Source organism: Berghia stephanieae, chromosome 2 (assembly GCF_034508935.2).
Source record: "Berghia stephanieae isolate SIO BIC M18660-M18661 chromosome 2, UCSD_Bste_1.3, whole genome shotgun sequence".
Lineage (NCBI taxonomy): Eukaryota > Metazoa > Mollusca > Gastropoda > Nudibranchia > Aeolidiidae > Berghia > Berghia stephanieae.
Genome location: NC_088361.1, coordinates 13827268 through 13850802, shown reverse-complemented (window position 1 = coordinate 13850802; position 23535 = coordinate 13827268). Strand labels below are relative to the sequence as shown.

General features: G+C 37.4%; 1 protein-coding gene across 5 annotated transcripts in view; it reads left to right on the top strand.

Annotated features, from left to right (window-relative positions):
• Positions 1 to 7969: 7969 nt before the first annotated feature.
• LOC144964370 (G-protein coupled receptor 54-like) overlaps positions 7970 to 23535 on the top strand; it is a 172846-nt gene continuing 157280 nt past the window's right edge. The window contains exons 1-2 of one of the 5 annotated variants that reach the window (XM_078898537.1): positions 7970 to 8145; positions 11722 to 12042. The gene's annotated coding sequence lies outside the window, so the exon portion shown is untranslated. Of the gene's footprint in view, positions 8146 to 11591; positions 12043 to 23535 lie in introns of all 5 variants that reach the window. The other 4 variants (XM_078898536.1, XM_078898539.1, XM_078898535.1 and 1 more) reach the window with 4 other exon arrangements.

Genomic DNA, 23535 nt, shown 5'->3' with positions numbered 1-23535 from the left:
TGGACAGTCTTTGAAAAGAACCAAGAGATAGACGGGTATTGATTAAACGTCTAGTCTATTCATTCCGGATTTATGGAATACAGAAGAGACAAAGAAATGAAATCATGCATAAAATTAAATCTCAATCAATGTATAATCACAACAACAAAATAGATGAGGTTGTGACAGAAATAAATAGTACGAGTGACAGTATGAAAATTTTCAAAGCGGTGAATACAATCAAAGGACAAAAACACACAATAGACTTATAATCAAAGATAAATGTAATACGACCTTACGTAATGATAAAGAAATTATAAACACTAAAAGCGTGTACTACACTGAGAAATACAAGGGTATTCAAAGTGGAACATTCGAGTATACCAATCCAGATCTTGAAATGCCTATAACGCTCAAAATTAAGTGAAGCCATACAAAAGCTCAATAACAACAGATTGCCAGGTTTAGATAGTGTTAGTGTTAACGACGAATCATACAAATACTAGCTGAATGTATAATAAGATATTTAAGACAAAACAAGTTCTCAATCTTGAAGTGGAAAACACATTCTGCTAAACAAACCAAATAAAAAGAGAAAGGCACTTTAGAAAATTTGTGACCGATCGTTTTATTATCCATGCTAAGAAAAGTTTAAAGCACAATCACGCTCAACAGAATTAGAGAAAAGATAGAGGAATATCTTTCACCTTCACAAAGCGGATTTAGAAGAGATAGAAGCACTGCATCCATAGTATGGGCCCATCGATGGCTGAAAGCCAGAACGGAGAAATATAAGGAAGAATTACCATACTTGGAATCGATATGAGTTCAGCTTTCGACACCATATGTAGAACCAAATTGTTGTCAATCCTAGACTCATTCTTGAACAAAGATCACGTGAAGCTCATAAGATACCTATTATCAGATACTACATTACAATTTGAATCCGCCAGAGAATTAACAACAATATCAACCTCATCGGATCCCCTTAAGGAGACAGCTTGAGTCCAATTCTATTCACGATATACCTCGAATCGGCCATGAAAGATCTAAGACAAAAATTACCACCAATAAAGAAGATCGCTCATGAATTGATATACGCAGATGATGCAGACCTAATCTTTGAATCAGAACATCAAGCGAACATATACTTGCCAATAAAATCAACTACCCTAGAAGGGTGGAATCTAAAAGTGAATCAATCCAAAACAGAATATACAAAAATCAACAGAAATTTAAATGAATGGAAAAGTGTACGTAAATTATGCAATTTGATCAACGAAAATGAAGGCATCAGAGAACGAAAACAGCTGGCCACCAATGCATTCAACGAACTCCAAAATTTATGGAATAGACATAACATAATCAGTGAGAATACACGAATACAGATTTACGAGGCACTGATTATTCCGATATTGACATATAATTGTGGAACCTGGGGCCTCACAAAAAAGAACCTAGAAAGTCTCGATTCATACCACCGCAAACAATTACGTCGCGTAATAGGAATCCATTGGCCAGAGACAATTACAAATACTGATCTCTATGTAAAAAATCAGGGTCCAACGCCCGAGTACAATAATAAAAGAACAGCGATGGAGGCTATTTGGTCACATCTTAGGTCGAGAAGATAACATCCCAGCCCAAACTGCAATGCCAGAATATTTCCTTCATGGCAAAAATATATAGGGAGACCACCAACATCAATAGTAACTACCCTGAACTAGGATCTCTCTACATATCAGAAATTTCTGGATTCAGATGAGGCCGAATTAATCCCTGAAAAATTAAGAAATACTGCAGTGCCATCCGTACTAAAGTCCACAACAAGATCTTGACAGCCTCAAAATCTGGCCCAGGACCGTGACTTGACCAATGGAAACAATTAACAACATGGATGGAGAGAGCAGCTATAGTCGTCGACCATGACTGAATCACACAATTCTCAGCAAGCGTCATTCAGACTGCGAAGCTTACTACTACTACTTATGGGATGCAAGTTGACCCTAGGACGCTAGTCTGTCACAATTCATTGGTGGGTGAACAAGGGGGGAAAGCGAGGCGCGGGATAAAATGTCTGCTTTGCCGAGGATCGATCACAGTCCCTTTGCGTGTGAAGCGTGTTGTTTGTCTGATCTATCGAGACCAAACTAAATCTAGAGCCAGAGTCATCAGAGTGTTAGTGCTATGGGTTAGCCACTCAACCATCTCCCCCTCTCACCAGACCTGGAGAGTACCAGAGTATTATCTCCCTTGGACAGTCTGTTGACCCTATGATACTAGTCTCTCTCAAAGTACTTTCCGCCAGATCTAACAGAGAGCTAGTTACCCATTCAGGATGGATGAAGGGGATCTGAATATAATGTCTACTACACCCGGGATCCATCTCAGTCCCTTTGCGTGTGAAGTGTGTGGTCTATCTCAGGTATCGTAACCAACACTAAGTCTAGAGCCTGGATCATCTGGGTGTTAGTGCTGTGGGTTATTCATTCAATCATCTCCCCATCTCACCAGACATGTAGAGTACCAGTATTATCTCCCTTGGACAGTCTTTGAAAGGACCAAGAGATAGACGGACATTGATTAAACGTCTAGTCTATTCATTCCAGCTTTATGGGATGCAAGTTGATCCTGGATAGGACGCTAGTCTGTCGCAAAGTACTTTCTGCTAGATCTAACAGAGAGCTAGCTACCCATTCAGGATGGGGGGGGGTCTGAATATAATTTCTGCTACACCCTGGATCCATCTCAGTCCCTTTGCGTGTGAAGTGTGTGGTCTATCTCAGGTATCGTAACCAACACTAAGTCTAGAGCCATAATCATGTGAGTGTTAGTGCTATGGTTATTCACTCAAGCATCTCCCGCCCTCTAAACCTTCTCAAACTACACAAACCAACATGCAGAGTACCAGAGTATTATCTCCCTTGGACAGTCTTGAAAAGAACCAAGAGATAGACGGGTATTGATTAAACGTCTAGTCTATTCATTCCGGATTTATGGGATGCAAGTTGATCTGGATAGGACGCTAGTCTGTCACAAAGTACTTTCTGCAGAGCTAGCTACCCATTCAGGATGGGGGGGGGGGTATTCATTCCAGTTTATTGGGATGCAAGTTGACCCTAGGATACTAGTATGTCTCAAAGTACTTTCCGCCAGATCTAACAGACCAAGCTACCCATTCACTGGTGGCTGACACACAAGAGGAGGAGGGGGAGGGCGTCAGAAAATAATGCCTGCTTCGCCCAGGATCCATCTCAGTCCCTTTGCGTGTGAAGTGTGTGGTCTATCTCAGGTATCGTAACCAACACTAAGTCTAGAGCCTGGATCATCTGGTTGTTAGTGCTGTGGGTTATTCATTCAACCATCTCCCCCTACTCAACCTACTCAAACCTACACAAAACAGACATGTAGAGTACCATTGTATTATCTCCCTTGGACAGTCTTTGAAAGGACCTAGCAATACTGCCGTACTCTGGAAAAACTCATATTTGAAAATTTGGCCAGAAAACTCGTCCTTCAAATATCGATCGATTTAAATGACCTTCATCTTGGTAAAAACTCTCAAACCTGTGACTCGCGAAGTCTTAGGTTTTAGTATTTTTTCCAAGTTTAAGGTCATTTAAATCGATCAATATTTGAAGAACGAGTTTACTGGCCAAATTTTTAAATATGGGTTTTTCCCCAGAGTACGGCAGAATAGACCGGCATTGATTAACCGTCGTGTCTATTCATTCCGGTTCTACGGGAGGGATGCAAATTGACCCTTCAGAGACGAGGTTCGATTCTATTCTAACCCGACACCATATCTCTCCATTTTCACCAGGAGAGCAATGAAAACGTAAATAAATTACTATTAAAAAAACAAACAGATCTCTTTTGATGTTGGCTGAAGAAGGGTCATGAGCCCGAAACGTCCCTTTTTGTTTTGTTTTTGTTTTTTTGTTTTTGTTTTTTTTTTTTGTTTTTTTTGTTTTTGAAGAACTGTTATATATTTATTTTTCTAATTAGAATTTTGAAGATACTTCAAAAACGAAGATTTTCTAATAATGATCATTTTTACTTAAAATTCATTTTTATTCAACAGAGTTCGACGTGCACTCATTTGCAGGTCTGATGACCAAATTGCTTTTGGGCCCATTGTTGTAATGAAAATCTCTAAAGTAAATCATCCAAAATATTGACCATTACAGTTAAACTAGTCCCATAAGTGCGGCTATGTAGTCTAGTGGTATGACACTCGCTTTCGGATCGGAAGGTCCTGGGTTCGAGCCTCGTGCTCGGCGCATAGTTGAGTCCTTGAAAAAGGCTCTTTAATCACATTCTCTCACCGTACTCAGGTGTAAAATGAGTACCTGCCCGGTAACAGCGTTGTCTTTGTCCGACAACTTGTAATATCGCCTAACAGGCGTCATGTCCCGTCCTACATGTTAAATGTTGCTGTTGACCAGGGACCCCTTGTAAAGCGCTTTGAGCACATTTAGTGGATATTGGGGTATATAAAGCTCAATTTAATTTAATTTAAGGTTCGGATATCAGACCTGTATGTATATATATTTATATATATATATATATATATATATATATATATATATATATATATATATATATATATTATATATATATATACATGTCGATCTGGGTTCATTGAGACAATAATACGACATTGGCGTGATTTGTTACAAACAATAGTTCTATAGCGTGTCTAAGCGTAGCCATCGTTAACAATAAGCCTGACACAAGAACCTACTTGGACCTATAGATAGTATGCACTTGGCTAAAAGTTCACAACATTGCCATCCGGAAGCATAACGGACCAACACACAAAACTCTGTGTAATCATGAACTTTTATAGTCTGGATAATACAGTTTAGTGAGAATTACTCATAAACGTGGATGGCAAAAAACATTAACAACGACCCGAGTGGCGTCAACTTCATTCCATCTATAGGTTTCCTATTTGGGTTATCCTAAATTTTACTACATCTTACCCAAAGGATTATGGGTAGCTTATGAGTTAAAAATAAAACGACACCAAGGCGGTATTAATCCTACTAATTCTTTGGTATAAAATATCAAGGGATTATTGATGACGTCAGGAACTGTCAGCTGGGTCTTCAGGATATTATATAACGTGTAGAGAATTCAACCAAGACAGCATATATTACATAGGAGTAGAGGCTGGCACAATAGGATTCAACAGCCGTGACGTCACTTCCTTCTTAATGATGCATGGTAACTTAGCAACACTGGCTCTAAACTATCGGAACAATGGCGGACGCCCGTATAAAATATTTCTCCGGCGAGCATAAAAGCGTATCCAGATAACATGTTTTGACTTTTACACATTCTGGTCACAAGACATATGAAAAGTTCTAGCCAGCTTGAAGTATAAAAAGTAATGATTTTCTTTGTTTAGAACCAAGAGGGCCGCCGTTGCCGGGCGGCGTGACATCAGACTACTAAATCCAATTAACCTATAATATATAGTTTGACGTCATTATTTAAAGGTTTGTGCAGCGTTATAGTGAGTTGTTGTTAGTAGAGCTCAAGGAAACAAGTGATTCCATTGGTTGAACTCGTTAGCTTGTAGCCTGACACTGACCAAGAAATGGCGTCAAAATGCCAGTCTTTTGCCACAAAAGAAAACAAATCGTGAGTTGTATTCAATAGTTCAACCAATGGAATCACTTGTTTCCTTGAGCTCTACTAACGACAACTCGCTTAGCGATGCACAATCTAAGATAGCATGCGCTTGGCTAAGAGCTCATAACATTGCCATCCGGAGGTATAACGGACCAACACACATAACTGTGTGTATCCATGAACGTTTATAGTCAGGTTAATACAGTTCAGTGAGCATTACTCATAAACGCGGATGGCAAAAAACAATAACAAAGACCTAAGTGACGTCATTTTCGAACTATCTATAGATAGAATGCGCTTGGCCAAGGAGTTCACAACATTGCCATCCGGAAGTATAACGGACCAACACACAAACTCTGTGTAACCATGAACTTTTATAGTCTGGTTAATACAGTTTAGTGAGAACAACTCACAAACGCGGATGGCAAAAACAATAACAAAGGCCTGAGTGACGTCATCTGCATACTATCTATCAGGTAACGATGGCGGCGGTTCTAATGTCAAGCTACGGCCTGACACAAGAACCTATATTTTGACGTCATTTTTTAAAAGGCTTGAGGCTTGTGCAAGCGTCGAGTGAGTTGTCGTTAGTAGAGCTCAAGGAAACAAGTGATTCCATTGGTTGAACTATTGAATAAAATTCACGATTTGATTTCTTTTGTGGCAAAAGACTTAGTCTTTTGATGTCATTTTGTGGTCAGTGTCAGGCTATGAGTTTACTAAGGCCACGATCAGAGTTTTACTATTCTTCTTACTTATTCATATTCATATCCTGATCCCCTAATTACATTAAATAATAATAATAATAATAATAATAATAATAATAATAATAATAATAATAATAATAATAATAATAATAATAATAATAAATAATAATAACTACAATTTGACTGACAAAGACCAATGCTCCTAACATTTCTCGTGTCTTCTCTGTCAACAAAACGCGATGAATGAGACATTCAAGTAGTTGTACAATGAGGATAGTCGGCTTTGGAATAACATTACCATGGAAATGCTATGTGAAAAGAATGACTCCTCTCTCTCTCTCTTCTCTCTCTCTCTCTTCATCTCTCTCTCTTCTCTCTCTCCCCTCTCTCTCTCTCTCTCTCTTCTCTTCTCTCTTTCTTCTCTCTCTCATCTACTCTATCTACCTATCTATCTATCTATCTACTCTCTACCTATCTATCTCCCTCTCTCTCTCTCTATCTATCTATATCTATCTCTCACTCATCATACATACTATCTACTACTATACTACATTCATACATACTTCTACATCATCATACTACATACATACATCATGCATGCATGCATGCATACATACATGCATGCTATACATACATACATACATACATACATACATACATACGTACGTACGTACATAAATACATACATACATACATACATACATACATACATACATACATACATACATACATACATACATACATACATATACGTCTTTTTCTTCTATCTATTGCGATCCGTACGCCCCTCACCCCTCACCGTCCTGTCTCCTCTATCTATCTCTATCCACCTATCTATCTATCTATCTATCTATCTCTCTATCTATCTCTCCCCCCTCTCTCTCTCTCTCTCTCTTCTCTATCTCTCCTCTCCTCTTCTCTCTCTCTATCTATCTCTATCTACCTATCTATCTATCTAACTATCTATCTATCTATCTCTCTATCTCTCCCCCCCCCATCTCTCTCTCTTTCTCTCTCTCTCCCTCTATCTATCTCTATCTACCTATCTATCTATCTATCTATCTCTCTATCTCTCCCCCTCTCTCTCTCTTTCTCTCTATCTCTATCTCTCTTTCTTTCTGTCTCTCTCTATCTATCTCTATCTACCTATCTATCTATCTATCTATCTATCTATCTCTCTATCTATCTCTCCCCCCTCTCTCTCTCTCTCTCTATCTCTCTCTCTCTCTTTCTCTCTCTCCCTCTATCTATCTCTATCTACCTATCTATCTATCTATCTCTCTATTTATCTCTCTCTTTCTTTCTCTCTCTCTCTCTCTCTTTCTCTCTCTCTCTCTCTCTCTCTCTCTCTATCTATCTATCTTATCTATCTCTCACAACATACATACATACATACATACATACATACATACATACATACATACATACATACATACATACATACATACATACATACATACATACATACCTATCTATTGCGATCCGTACGCCCCTCCCCACTCTCCGTCACCCCTCACCGTCCTGTCTTTGTCCTCCACCACCACCACCACCACCACCACACTCACTCACTCACTCACTACCACAGGCCGTGGAAAGCGCGCGCGCGCGTTACGTCTCCCACCCATCTCCCGTCACCTTTCACTATTTTTGTCGTCACAGTTGTCGGTGCTCACCAGGCAGTTCGCATCGCAGCCAATTTTCTTGATTTCACTTTATGTCTTACAATCGGATAACCAATTAACATATTTACGGATGCCACGCCTTTAGGTAAAATACTCGCCAGTCGGATACAACGAACCAACAAACTAAACAACATGTAACCTTAAACCTTTATTGTTTTAGTTATACCCGACGATTGTTTGAAAGAATCTATTGAGAACTAATCACCAAAATGTCTGTCTAAAAACAATAAAAAAGCATTTAATAATTCATCAATCTATTGATGATATGCGTTTAAGTGAACAACTCACATGCTCTGCACTCAAGTTCAATTGTACCAACGCACAAAAATTATGTGTATAATCTAGGAAAAAAAAAGAAATAACATAGCTCCGCCTGACGTCAACTTCATTCATCGTTGTGTCATAATTCAAATAATTCATTTGATGCTATGCGTTTAGGTGACATATTCACCACATCTGCCAGCCGGATTATAACGTATATAACACATAACAATAATATGTGTAAAGCAGTGTGTCCGATTGATGTAATTTAGTGAGACCGAGATAGTCATTTCAATGGCTGACTGAAAACAACAACAAATAGCTGAGTGACGTCAATTTTGTTCAGTCTGTATATTATTATCGGAGACAGCTGATATATCGATAGTAAGCGCTTGTCTAAGAAGCTCACAACGTTTCCATCCGGAAGCATGACGGACCAAAACTAACTATGTGTAGCCTTAAACGTTCATAGTCTGATTAATACAGTTAAGTGAGAATTACTCATAAACGCGGATGGCAAAAAAAAACAATAACAAAGACCTGAGTGACGTCAACTTCATTCTATCTATATAGATAGTATGCGCTTGGCTAAGAAGCTCATAACATTGCCATCCGGAAGTATAACGGACCAACACACAAAACTGTATGTATCCATGAACGTTTATAGTCAGGTTAATAGAGTTCAGTGAGCATTACTCATAAACGAGGATGGCAAAAAACAATAACAAAGACCTGAGTGACGTCAACTTCATTCTATCTATACAGAGACGCGAAACCTCTCAAGTGTCAATATGGTTTTACTGGCAGACGATGCGCATCTGTGTCAGGGCGTGTCAGGTGTGTAAACATCCTCTCACTCATAATGTGTGTAATGTGTAATACAATGGGAGCGGTCTATAGATAGAACGAAGATGACGTCACACAGGACTTTGTTATTGTTTTTGTTTTTTTTTGCCATCCGCGTTTGTGAGTTGTTCTCACTAAACTGTATTTACCAGACTATAAAAGTTCATGGTTACACAGAGTTTGTGTGTTGGTCCGTTATACTTCCGGATGGCAATGTTGTGAACTCCTTGGCCAAGCGCATTCTATCTATAGATAGAAGGAAGATGACGTCACACAGACTTTGTTATTGTTTTTTTGCCATCCGCGTTTTGAGTTGATCTCACTAAACTGTATTAACCAGACTATAAAAGTTCTGGATACACACAGTTTTGTGTGTTGGTCCGTTATACTTCCGGATGGCAATGTTATGAGCTTCTTAGCCAAGCGCATACTATCTATATTCAGGTTCTCGTCCAACCAAGTCATCAATCACATGATCTGTTGCTGTCCAACAATTGGATATTTCTGTACAAATGTAAACACGCTGCTTTGTTTATGAAAGTTGTCAACATATACATGTGTCGAACTGAACAAAATGACCAATCGTGATATTAGAAATTTCGAAAGCTGTGAGCACTTTTCACTATAGATAGAATGCGCTTGGCCAAGGAGTTCACAACATTGCCATCCGGAAGTATAACGGACCAACACACAAACTCTGTGTAACCATGAACTTTTATAGTCTTGTTAATACAGTTTAGTGAGAACAACTCACAAACGCGGATGGCAAAAACAATAACAAAGGCCTGATTGACGTCATCTGCATACTATCTATATGGGTCACTTTGAGCACATTTTGCAATGTGACCAATGACCTCGAGCACATGGAAAGTTAATATAGATCGCTCCCATTGAAAAGTTAACACGGGTTTCCGCAGCTTTCTATGTATTCTGATGTGATTTATTCTCACTAAATTCTCTCAGACTAATTTTTTGTGTATATTTGTGCGATTGATATAGATAGTTCGAAGATGAGGTCACTCAGGTCTTTGTTATTGTATTTTGCCATCCGCGTTTATGAGTAATTCTCACTAAACTGTATTAACCTAACTATAAACGTTCATGGATACACACAGTTTGTGTGTTGGCCCGTTATACTTCCGGATGGCAATGTTATGAGCTTCTTAGCCAAGCGCATACTATCTATAACGGGAAGAAATGATGTGTATTTCATTTAGCCCCAAAAACACATATATACCACCTTCAATACACAAATGCCATGTTTACCTACTTGACACTGAGCATCCACATACGGAACGAGCCCCGAAGTTACATGTCTCCGTATTTTAGTCTCCGTAATTTTATCGAAATCAATCAATCAATCAATAATAATAATAATAATAATAATAATAATAATAATAATAATAATAGTAATAATAATAATAATAATAATAATAAAATAATAAATAAATAATAATAATAATGATAATAATAATAATGATAATAGTAATAATAGTAATAATAATAATAATAATAATAATAATAATAATAATAATAATAATAATAATAATAATATAAAATAATAATAATAATAATAATAATAGTAGTAGTAATAATAGTCTTTAATGTCCATAAATATGGCAATTTGTTATTTAGTTACACTTGTTATAACGTCATATGATAACTATAACATTGAACAGATATTTCAGTCCTACTTATTCTCTCTCTCTCTTCTCTCTCTTTTCCTCTCTCTCTCTCTCTCTCTCTCTCTCTCTCTCTCTCTCTCTCTCTCTCTCTCTCTCCCTTTCACTTGTGCCAAAGTGGACTAAGAGGTTGAAAATGTGATTTAACCAGTTAACTGCCGTATCCGGAAGAATCCGTAGTTAAGAAATTTTAGTCAGAAAACTCATTCTTTAAATATCGACGGATATAAATGACCTTCATCTTGGCAAAAATCACAGACCCAGGACTTCGTGAAATCTTCCATCAGGTCCCAGGTTTTGAGATTCGTTTAAGTCCATCGATATTTAAAAACCGACTGGCCAAATAATTAGATACGTTCTTTGTACCGCTATGTAGTCTTGTGGTATGACACTCGCTTTCGAATAGGAGGGTCCTGGGTTCGAGCCTCGCTTGGCGCATCGTTGAGTCCTTGGAAAATGGCTCTTCACTCACATTCTCTCACTATTCACATGTGTAAAATGAGTACCTGGTCGTTAACAGCGTTATCTCTGTCCGAAAAAAATTTACTATCGCCTAACGTCGATCGATTTAAACGAATTCTCACCTTGGCAAATAAAAAAAACCCTCTCAAACATGTTCCTTTAAGGAAGACCTCGCGGGTCCCAGGTTTGAGAGTTGAGGAGGGTCATTTAAATCGATCGATATAATTTGAAAGACAGTTTTCTAGCCAAACGTTTAAATTCATGTCATTTTCACCTAGGCCGTTTACTGGTTAATCAGAGACACATATTATATAATTTGATATTTACAGATAAATGAGTAAAGTACTGACATCTCACTGTCATACTCGGTGTTAAATCCAGGCCTCACAACTCCGACCTTACTTTTCATTGCTCTTGTGACGGACTTATAATAATATTATACGACGTAATGTCTTACAGGACTCCAGTTCTTGAACAAGGATGACGTGTGAATTTATACAATTGTATTATTTGTCGGGATTCAAACATAAAACTAATAGACAAATTATGATGTGCCGGGTTGTTTATTTTTACAAATTCTTGTGTTGGTGACATTATTCTGGTAAAAGCTAATTCTTGAATGTTTTCACTTTCAAATAACATTCGAAAGTTGAAGGAAATGTAGATGAGCACCAACGTTTTCTGTGTTAAGTTCTCATAATATAATTGACCAAGTCGTACTCACACACAAGCTGCTTTCGTAAGGAGGAGTGAAAGTTGAACACCACTGAAGCAGGAAAGGTAAGTAAACTTCCTGTTTATTATTTTTTTTTAAGATGTAGAAACCTCCCTTCTTTGGCCGATACACTAATATTCCACCCCTCTCCCTATAATTAGTAACGCGTAATGATATCATGTTTACAATAATGATTTATGACGTCTTTGGCCGATACACTAATATTCCACCCCTCTCCCTATAAATAGTAACGCGTAATGATATCATGTTTACAATAATGATTTATGACGTCTTTGGCCGATACACTAATATTCCGCCCCTCTCCCTATAAATAGTAACGCGTAATGATATCATGTTTACAATAATGATTTATGACGTCTTTGGCCGATACACTAATATTCCACCCCTCTCCCTATAATTAGTAACGCGTAATGATATCATGTTTACAATAATGATTTATGACGTCTTTGGCCGATACATTAATATTCCACCCTCTCCCTATAATTAGTAACGCGTAATGATATCATGTTTACAATAATGATTTATGACGTCTTTGGCCGATACACTAATATTCCACCCCTCTCCCTATAAATAGTAACGCGTAATGATATCATGTTTACAATAATGATTTATGACGTCTTTGGCCGATACACTAATATTCCACCCCTCTCCCTATAAATAGTAACGCGTAATGATATCATGTTTACAATAATGATTTATGACGTCTTTGGCCGATACACTAATATTCCACCCCTCTCCCTATAAATAGTAACGCGTAATGATATCATGTTTACAATAATGATTTATGACGTCTTTGGCCGATACACTAATATTCCACCCCTCTCCCTATAAATAGTAACGCGTAATGATATCATGTTTACAATAATGATTTATGACGTCTTTGGCCGATACACTAATATTCCACCCCTCTCCCTATAATTAGTAACGCGTAATGATATCATGTTTACAATAATGATTTATGACGTCAGATTATAAATGTGACCCTCCGCCTCAAAACGGTATTATGTCGGGTTGGTTAAAATGTTGAAAATTGAATTTATAGCCATAAATATCAGACTAGTGTTGCGTTTTTATGTTTTATTGATGAGAATGGATACCACATTTTAGGTTGCAAATGCCCACAATTTATATTTTTGACCAGTTTAACATTTAATAGCATATTCGTCTTTTAAGCATTATGTTTGTTCCGACATAATATCGTTTTGAGACGATGGGTCACAAATCGTTAAAATTCACTAAAATTTGGATTCTTTAAAAAGAAGTTTTAATTTAATCTTTTTGAAGTTGTCTTTTATTCAAAGATGATGAAATCGGAATAGATTGAAGGGTAGAATAAATTATTTCTTACACTCTTGTGTTTTGGAATTCGAACTTTGTTCCCAACGCGCACTTGCAAGCTCGTGCAACGGTTGGGGACACGTCCGGAATTCCAAAAGGCAAGAGTGTAAGAATCGTGTATTATTATTATACACTCAATTCACTAAAAGTACCGCAGCGGCTTTGACCGTAGCCATCGTTATGTTATAGCCTGACACTGAAATCCAAAAGGACTGGCAGTTTGACGTAATATTTGTTTTTTGCATCGCCTAGTGAGTTGTCGTTAGAAGAGCTCATGGAAACAAGCCATTTCATTGAATACAACTCACGATTTGTTTTCTTTTGTGGCAAAAGACTGGCATTTTGACGTCATATTTTGGTCAGTGTCAGGCCATAACTTTACGAAAGCCACGCTTTGACTCAATTTTTGTTTGGTAGTCATGACTAATCCTAGATCTAGTTTTTATATAAATATGCATTTATTTTATATTTGAGCCATTTATTAAGAAGGCAGATTTTTTTTTATTTTGACAACATTCTATTCGACTAAGAGAGGAGTAAATGTAACTCATATATAAGGGAACAACACCCTTATATGTGACCCTCCGCCTCAAAACAGTATTGTCGGGTTGGTTAAAATATTGAAAATTGGATTTATAGCCATAAATATCAGAATTGTGTTGAGTTTTTATGTTTTATTGAGGAGAATGGATACCATATTTTAGGGTGCTAATGCCAACAATTTATATTTTTGACCAGTTTAACATTTAATTCGTCTTTTAAGCATTATGTTCGTTCCGACATAATATCGTTTTGAGACGATGGGTCACATATACGAGTCATATTTACCCCCTTTATCTTTCTCTCCATCTTATTGGCTCAATTCGGCACCTCTAGTTTTTGTTTTTTTCTATTCGACTATAGACTTGAGAATAGATTATGCAAATTTTGACCTTTTTTTTTCAATTTTGATGATTTATTTAGTTTTAACCAGACATAGAAATAATCTGACCCCTCGCCTCAAAACGGTATTAAGTCGGGATGATTAAGATACTGAAAATGGAATTTGTAGCCAGAAATATCAGACTTAAGTTAAGTTTGTATGTATTATAGAGGAGAATGAATGTCATGTTTTAGAGTGTTACATACCAACGTTTCATATTTTTGACCGGTTTAACGTTAATTTGACTTTATAGCATCTGGTCCATCCCGACATAATACCGTTTTGAGACGTTGGGTCACTAATGGATTCTTTCGTGGTCTGGGAGGATTGATCAAATAAATATAGAATTCCCCCCCCCTCCCGCACATAATACTCACTTTCATCTGCATCCGGTTTTCGGTGTTATTTCAAAACAAGGATTAAATTGGAATTTGAGCTTGAATATATGATGTGTGTGTGCGTGTGTGTGTGTATGTGTGTACGTGTGAGTGTGTGTGTGGGTGTGGATGTGGATGTGTGATGTGTGTGTGATGTGTGTGTGTTTGTGTGTGTGATGTGTGTATGTTTGTGTGTGTGAGTGTGTGTCTGTGTGTGAGTGTGTGTGTGATGTGTATGTGTGGATGTGTGATGTGTATGTGATGTGTGTGTGATGTGTGTGTGATGTTTGTGTGTGTGTGTATGTATGTGTATGTGTGTGAGTGTGTGTGTGTGTGTGGGTGTGGATGTCTGATGTGTGTGATGTGTGTGTGTGGGTGTGTGTGTGTGTATGTGTGTGTGTGTTGTTTCGATCACGTCTGTCATTAGAATAAGAGGAAACACAATTCAGACGGTTTATTTAAAGTGCATCAATTCTGAATTTGATTATGATTAAACTTGAACTTTAATATAGCGTAATATCCACTAAATGTGCTCAAAGCGCTTTACAAAGGGTCAATGAAAAACAGCAACACTTAACATAATAATAATGATAATAATAATAATAAATAATAATAATAATAATAATAATAATAATAATAATAATAATAATAATAATAACAATAATAATAAAATTAATAATAATAATAATAATAATAATAATAATAATAATAATATGTGACCCAACGTCTCAAAACGGTATTATGTCAGGAGGAACCAGTTGCTAAAAAGTCAAATTAACGTTAAACTGGTCAAAAGTATGAAACGTTGGTATTCAGCACTCTAAAATATGATATTCCTTCTCCTCTATAAAGCATAACAAACTCAACTTAAGTCTGATATTTCTGGCTACAAATTCCATTTTCATCATCTGAATCATCCCGACTTAATACCTTTCGGGGGACGAGGGGTCACATATATGGTTTTTATATAGCGCCTTACCCCGTGTCTCAACAATCTCAAAGCGTTTAACAGTAATGTTTATATAATATATGTTATATGTTTTCTTTTCAAGGCCATTTATTCAGGTCTTGAAAAGAGGAGAAGGTCGTAGAGAGAGACTTTGGGTAAACAACGGGATATGGGATTTTGGAGGGCTCTGCTTCGGTTTAATCAAATAATCTTGTACTTGCGGGTGTTGTTGTTGTTGTTGTTAAGGGTGATCGCTTTGCTTTGAGAACAAATTTGATCAGATTCAAAGAAGAGAGACGTATCTAAAGTATGCGTTTATTTATCGGGTGTCGTCATAAATAAATGACAGACTTATCTGAATTCAAGTTTTCTATATCAAACCGTAAAAGGTTTTAAGTTACCAGGTGTGGACTAAAAGGTTTATGTTCATAACCAATGCGTTTTGGCGTATTCTGTTATGGCGTCTATGTGGTCTAGTGGTATGACACTCGCTTTCGGATAGGAAGGTCCTGGGATCGAGCCTCGCGCTCGGCGCATAGTTGAGTCCTTGGAAAAGGCTCTTTACACACATTCTCTCACCGAAATAAGTGTAAAATGAGTATCTGGCCGGGAACAGCGTTGTCTTTGTCAGCAAAATTGTAATATCGCCTAACAGGCGTCATGTCCCGACCTACATGTTAAATGTTGCTGTTGACCAGGGGTCCCTTGTAAAGCGCTTTGAGGACATTTAGTTGATATTGCGCTATATAAAGCTCAATCTTTTTTTAATTGCTCAGTTTTGAAACTTATTGATTACTATATAGTATTTAAAATATATTTCTATTATACTCTGGCCATCAAGGAATTGTGGGATTTTATGGCCTGCATTTCTTCTTTTTTTTTTGTCCGTAATGTAAATCCGCGAGTTGAAATTTGTGTCTTTTTGCTTTGAGGATTATTTCCTAACGATGACATTTATAATACGCCAATCTGGGTGGGGTTCCTGACCTCCCATGGTGGGCAGGGAGGTACATACTATGTCTTCTATCCCCCTATATCTGGGTGGGGTTCCTGACCTCCCATGGTGGGCAGGGAGGTACATGCTGTGTCTTCTATCCCCCTATATCTGGGTGGGGTTCCTGACCTCCCATGGTGGGCAGGGAGGTACATACTATGTCTTCTATCCCCCTATATCTGGGTGGGGTTCCTGACCTCCCATGGTGGGCAGGGAGGTACATACTGTGTCTTCTATCCCCCTATATCTGGGTGGGGTTCCTGACCTCCCATGGTGGGCAGGGAGGTACATACTATGTCTTCTATCCCCCTATATCTGGATGAGGTTCCTGGCCTCCCATAGTGGGCAGGGTGGTACATACTGTGTCTTCTATCCCCCTATATCTGGGTGGGGTTCCTGACCTCCCATGGTGGGCAGGGAGGTACATACATGTCTTCTATCCCTCTATATCTGGATGGGGTTCCTGACCTCCCATAGTGGGCAGGGTGGTACATACTGTGTCTTCTATCCCCCTATATCTGGGTGGGGTTCCTGACCTCCCATGGTGGGCAGGGAGGTACATACATGTCTTCTATCCCCCTATATCTGGATGAGGTTCCTGACCTCCCATGGTGGGCAGGGAGGTACATACTATGTCTTCTATCTACTTGTATCTGTTTTCCAACATGCTTTCTGTCTTTGTCTTGGAATGAGATTACTTGGTTTTGTCCTGGCCCTGGCCGGATACACTAGCTGGGTGGGAAACATCAAATGTATAGTTAGTTTTGAGAGATGATATTTTTTTGCTTGTAAATCATCTCTCTGTTATGTACTGTATTATTTTTCCTTTTACATATGTATGATTTGTAAAAAAAAATTGAGAATGTTCCTCTTGGCGGGGACCTGTTCTTATGTCTGGATGTGACATTTGGTGATCTCAAAACTAAGTACACTGATAGTGTTCTCTTGGGATCTACATCTGTTCCAGATTTGAACCAATTTCCCTTTGTCTACCTTATTCTTGGATGCTTTAATTATAATTCTAGAACTTTTTACTATCCCATTCTATTCCTTTTTACTGGCGCTGATATAACCTAAATGTGTTGCAACCAACAATATATTTGGCAACTGTCGGGCGTGCTTTCCGGGAACAAATATCTGACAAAGTGTTATGAAAAAATTTGCCAGACAATTCAAGAAAGAAAAATTCAAGAAAAAAAAATACACATCCCAAATATCCAGTCTTCCTTGTCTGGGGATCGAACCTCAGACCTCTTGATTATGACCACAAATCGCGGAAGTCTGATAATTTCGGATAGGTTTTTTTTTTGTTGTTGTATTTTCTTTCCTTGTGTCGTCTGGTACTGCTTATACACAACTTTTTCAAACATATATCGCACACAAGTAGGTACTTGCTCCCTAAATTATCACTCTGATACTTTCGGGGAATACAGTCTCTTACGTACATCTTTGCTGATGATATCCTTCCCGTAAATGCCAATAATAAAGAAGTAAAGCAAACATTCATATACCATGGTCTTCATAGACTCATAGTCATTAATGTGTCTAGCATTGGCGAACCAATGTTGAGGGTTTCTAAGTTTTAATGAGGTCTTTTTTAGTATTATTAGTTCTTGGTTGTAGTTTTATGGCTCTGATTAATGAATCACAACGTTTGACCGAACAAACCTAAAAATGTATCACAAAACATGACGCCTGTTAGGAGAAATTACAAAGAAAAACATTTGGACTAAGAACAAGAAGAAGAAGAAGAAGAAGAAGAAGAAGAAGAAGAAGAAGAAGTACTAAAAACACTACCTATCACACGACATATAAATGAAAAGCTCTTCTTTCCCGCTGTACCACGGTGGTTTTTGGTGGTTTGTTTTTATTCCAGGAGAGATCAGGGCTAAGCCATCAATCAAACACACCCCCACGTTAAAGAGAAGACCATTGAAGCCCAGGATTTCTGATACAGCCTGTTGAAACCAGAAATAAGTCGACGAAGTTAATAGCCGACAGTGGCCAGCATAATTCAACGCATAATATAATACATAGATAATATAAAAAAGTAGTCGTTCAAAGCCATTAGGCCCATGGAGCTGGAGTTTATCCCGATTTCTATAGCGTGAAATGGACAATATCAGTTGCTTGTTACCCTTTGGAAAAGACGTCAGTCTATCACAAAGTACCTTCCGCCAGAGCCAACAGACCCAGCTACCCAATCACTGCTGCGTGAAAAAAAATCTTGACTAACCCTGGATCGATCTCGGTCCATTTAGTGTTTGAAGCGATTGCTCTACCAATTGAGCTACCAACTGAAACCCCGCATAAATAAAACAAATACTTAAAGAACATGGATGTTTACATTGCTCATTCCAACGGATTCACCATGCTCCATGCGCATCACAACCAATTCTACTTGCGTTCCCTCAATAGGCTATATTATGAATCCAAAATTCAATTTCTATAGTAGACATCGCTTTCTTGACGTGCAGAATTCATTCTTGCATGTCTTTGAAAACACCTGGACGGAGCGTGCTGTTGGCTTTAACTCACTCAACCCTAACACCGACTATATCCGTAGTTTACCAGGGTTACTTTTACCCCATGCCTATTAATTACATTCTTCTGAGACAAATTATAGGCGTAGTAACAAAGCTAATGTTCTTAATCATTACAAGTTAATGGTAGTTGAATAAAACAATCTATGTACATGCTCATTTTTATTACATATTTTTCCAATGTTGAAAAGAAGCAAAAATCTCTAGGATTGAGTGAGTTTAACTACTTTCATCAAATATTTACCGTCACGGAGAACTTTTTTCAATGAATCCAATGTTTTCAACTTCTCCAGAAAACCGTAGATCCAAAGCCAACAAGGTCGGGGTTTTTTTTGAGAAGATTATAATACATATTATATAAAATGAAATATTGCTGAAACTGTTTAACTGCAAGATATTTGACGAAGAACAATGACAAAGTGTAACACTTGTTTTCTTTTCATTCCTTTGAATAGATATTAACCACAGACCCTGGGTTTGAACAAACATTATCTATACACACACACACACATATACACACACAAACACACACAAACACACACAATCACAGAGAGAGAGAGAGACAGAGAGAGAGAGAGAGATTATATATTTATATATATATATAGATATATATATATATGTTTATAAATATATCTATATAGATAGATATATTTATGTATATTTATATATATATATATATATATATATATATATATATAATATATATTATACATAATATATATATATATATATATATATATATATATATATATATATATATATATATGATATATCACTACCCATAGAAATAGATGCGTATTTGTGTATGAATCACGCTTCGTGACATAAAATGAAAGACATATGATAAGGCATTTTCTGTCGTTCATTATTATCATTTGCCTTTTATCTATTACCTTGGCTGGATGTCCATTCATACCAACACATTTGCTATCCATCTCTTTATCTGTGTCCATTCATATCACTACACATTTCCTATACATCATTATCTGTGTGCATTCATATCACTACACATTTCCTATACATCTTTATCTGTGTGCATTCTCCCGCAAACTGTGGCTACATTCCAAAATATTGGTATTTTTTAATGGTTTACGGTATCAGAATGGTTATTGATGCTATGCGTTTAGATATAATACTAACAACACCTGACATCAGGCTGTAACTCACACGTACCCATAAACTATGTGTAACCTTTGACGCAAAAAAGCTAAGTGACGTCAGTTTCGTTTCTTCTATTCAGCTTTATTTTAGATTGTTACTTGCATTTGGGTAGATATTTAGAAATGAACGTTTTGTATATCTTGATAAATATGTATTATTCTACCCCTCTCCTAAACTCCCCTCCCAAAATAGTAACGCCTAATATAATGATAAGATTACAATCATAATTTGTGACGTCCGATTATAAATCGTTAAATTTAACTTAGAATTAGATGTTTGAAAAAAGAACTAGACGTCTAGCATTATAATATTTTTGAAAATGTCTTTTACTCAAATAGGTGCGCATGAATACAAATCCATAATTTTTCTTCTTATTTTTTTTCTTTTGGGGGGGGGGGGGCGGGGGGGGGGAGGCGAGGGTCAATTTGTCCTTCCAGAAAATGGAGAAAAATACAAATTATGGTGAATAAGAAATACAACTACCATACAATTGATCACGAAAGATCTATTAAATCTTACATGGAGAGGTGAAATGAACGTATTCTTTTATTTCTTTGTATTTATTAAACTCGTTATATTTTTATCTTACAATGACATTACTCGCAAGCTCGTAGTGCTATTGGGCACGATAAAAATAACTCGTTTAATATATACAAAGAAATGAAAGAATCGTAGATTCAAAGCGTTGTTATAGATAGTATGCGCTTGGCTAAGAAGCTCATAACATTGCCATCCGGAAGTATAACGGACCAACACACAAAATTGTGTGTATCCATGAACATTTATAGTCTGGTTGATACAGTTCAGTGAGCATTACTCATAAACGCGGATGGCAAAAAACAATAACAAAGACCTGAGTGACGTCATCTTCGAACTATCTATACCAGGGGGGATTTAGATGCTAAAGATAATTAGCCATATCAAAATTCGAGATTTGGCTTCAGAATAAAAATTGTCTTGATAAGATGAATCAAAATAACAATTGATTTTTTGAGTGATGAAAATTAATCTTTCGAAATTATTCGAATGTTTACAGTAAAATCTCATTTTGACATATCTGGCCCATCCTGACTTAATACTATTTTGAAGCGATTGGTCACATATTATTTCTGGTAAAGACCTTCCGGCGTACAGGAATGTGATTTGTGACGTGTGGCTATTCTGGATATTTTAGTTTTCTATGTGTACGTGTTTAATTTTTAAACAAACTTGTCGACGCGTGTGGTGTTGTTATGGTACGTGCATTCCCTTTCGAACGCGACCAGACGTCCTCCGTTCTGCTTGGTGAACTTCGGCTTCATTTGTTTTGTTTTGTTTTTAAAAAAACATTCAACTGTCGTGTTCTGAAAAAATTATGTATTAAAGAATTTGGTCAGGAAGCTCGTCCTTTGAATATCCATCGATCCAAATGACACTTATCTTGGCAAAAACCCTCAAAACTCAAACCTGGGACTTCGCGATGTCTTTCCTTAAAGTATAATGTTTGAGAGTATTAAAAAATAAATATATAAATGAAATTTCCTTTTTTTCATCCCATAGGTAAAATTGTCTCTAGGGTCTTTTCCAAGGGAAGACTGGAATAACCCAGGCGACAGCCGCAGTGCAGCGCCGCCAATTGAGCTAGGGTGAGGGGTGACTTGCTGAAGGCCACACAGTGCAGCGGTGGGTGATCGAACTCGGTACCTTTCGGTACGACGCAAATACCGTTCCTCTGAGCCACGCTACGCTGCCAAAATGAATGTAATTTAAATCGACCGATATATGAAAGACGAGTTTTCTGACCAATTTTTTAAAATCCACGTTTGTCCCGATTACATCATTTTTCTGGTTATTCCACGAGATCTAGTAGACATCATATCAGTCAATGGATAAATGGGTAAGACCTTGACAAAGACTGAATACTGTACCACATAATTGGATTCAGTAGTCTGATGTCACGCCGCCCGGCAACGGCGGCCATCTTGGTTCTAAACAAAGAAGTTATTCTTCATGCTGGCTAGAACTTTTCATATGCCTTGAGATCAGAATATGTGAAAGTCAAAACATGATCAAATTTATGGATTTTTTCCCCTGGATACGCTTTTAAGCTCGCCCGATAAATATTTTATATGGGCGTCCGCCATTGTTCCGATAGTTTAGAGCCAGTGTTACTAAGTGTCCATGCGTCATTAGGAAGGAAGTGACGTTACGACTGTTGAAGAGTATCTAGTTGCATACGGCGAATCAGACCGTAGCCATCGTCAACTTATAGTCTGACACTGACCAAAAAATGACGTCGAAAGACAAGTCTTTGGCCACAATAGAAAACAAGTCGTGAATTGTATTCAATAGTTCAACCAATGGGACCACTTGTTTCCCTGAGCTCTACAAACAACAACTACTGGACACTGGACGAACCAAAAGATGACGTCAAACTATGAGTCTTAGAGGGCTCTAGTGTCAGGCTGGCTATAGATAGTATGCAGATGACGTCACTCAGGCCTTTGTTATTGTTTTTGCCATCCGCGTTTGTGAGTTGTTCTCACTAAACTGTATTAACCAGACTATAAAAGTTCATGGTTACACAGAGTTTGTGTGTTGGTCCGTTATACTTCCGGATGGCAATGTTGTGAACTCCTTGGCCAAGCGCATTCTATCTATATAGAAAGAAGTTGACGTCACTCAGCTATTTGTTATTGTTTTTTGTCATACATTTTTATGAGTAATTTTCTCACTGAACTGTATTATCCAGACTATATAAGTTCATGGTTACACAGAGTTTTGTGCGTTGGTCCGATATACTTCCGGATGGCAATGTTTCGAGCTTCTTCGCCAAGTGCATAAGATCTTTACTTACGGTAGACGCACAATAAATCGATTTCATTTTCATTGACTTCTCATGAATAAAAACAATATAAAGATATTAAAAACCAAACTATAAATACTCCCCCCCCCCCCCACAAACAACAAAATATAATGTTGACCTTTTATATAGAACAACAAATAGACTTCACAGAGTACCAGGTTTGAGAGTTTTTGCCAAGAAGGAGGTCATTTAAATTGGTTATTTAAATATTTGAAGAACGAATTATCTGGCCAAATTTTTAAAAATCCATGTTTATCCAGAGTACGACACAGTTAACAGTTTAATTAAAACACGAGGAGTAGAAATAGAAGTCAATGGGTAAATGGGAGAGTCTTGAAAAAATATATGTGGAGACTTTACCCTATAATTGAGTTAAATTGGGCCATTCATTCCCCGTCTAAAAGGGGG